Raw genomic sequence first — 944 nt, 5'->3', positions numbered from 1 at the left:
AACTATCGCTGTATTCTAACAGATGAAAGGCTTAACAGACAATCAATTTTTCAATGTATAATTTCAGTTACACCACACTGTAAATTTTTGCTATAAATTCTGTGTGTTAGGACTGAGTCCTCCACAATCACCTGATGAAGGAGTGTCGCTCCGAAAGCTAGTGTGCTTCCAATTAAACCGGTTGGACTATAACCTGGTGGTGTGTGATTTTTAACTTTGTACCCCCCCAGTCCAACACCGGCATCTCCAAATCATTAGGAAATCACGAGGGACATCGATAAGGGAGGTAGCAAGGATCATTTTCCCCCTCGGGTGGGGGATTTCAAGACTAGGGGGCATATCTTTAAGGTGAGAGGGTAAAGATTTAGAAAGTTTATTGAATCCAGGGCAGTGTCAGCAGAGGAATCCATGTGGAGGTGCCAGTGTTGGACTGGGGTGGATAAAGTCAGAAGTCACATGGCACAGGTTTATCTGAAATCACAAGCTGCTGAAGCACTGCCCCTTTGTCAAGTCAGAGGAACAGACAGACAGGAAACTCAAAACAAACATCACATTAAGCTGCCAGAGAGTAATCCAACTGATGAGATCCTGAATATTTTCAGCATCTGAATGTGGTAGGATTGAGGCTTTTCTGTGGGAGAAGATTTAAGACATAAGGAAATGCACTGAGACACTAACTGTGATTAGATTATGCGTGATTAGCTATGTTCAGTTCTGGGCCATGCCCTGAGGAGTGATCTAAAGGACTTGGAATGGGTGTAGCACAGATTTCCCTGATTGATAACTAAACCTTTAGGTTTAGAATACATGAAGAATCATACAAAAGAATCATAAAGTGCTTCTGGAACTACAGAGCCATTCAGTCCATGCTAGCTCTCTAGAGCAATTCAGTCAGTTCCAATCTTTTGTTTGATCCCCATGCCCTTTTCTTTAACTTAAAAAAA

This window comes from Chiloscyllium plagiosum, chromosome 7, assembly GCF_004010195.1.
Source record: "Chiloscyllium plagiosum isolate BGI_BamShark_2017 chromosome 7, ASM401019v2, whole genome shotgun sequence".
NCBI classification, from domain to species: domain Eukaryota; kingdom Metazoa; phylum Chordata; class Chondrichthyes; order Orectolobiformes; family Hemiscylliidae; genus Chiloscyllium; species Chiloscyllium plagiosum.
The sequence above is the reverse complement of the archived record's forward strand: the minus strand, read 5'-3'. Positions refer to the sequence as shown.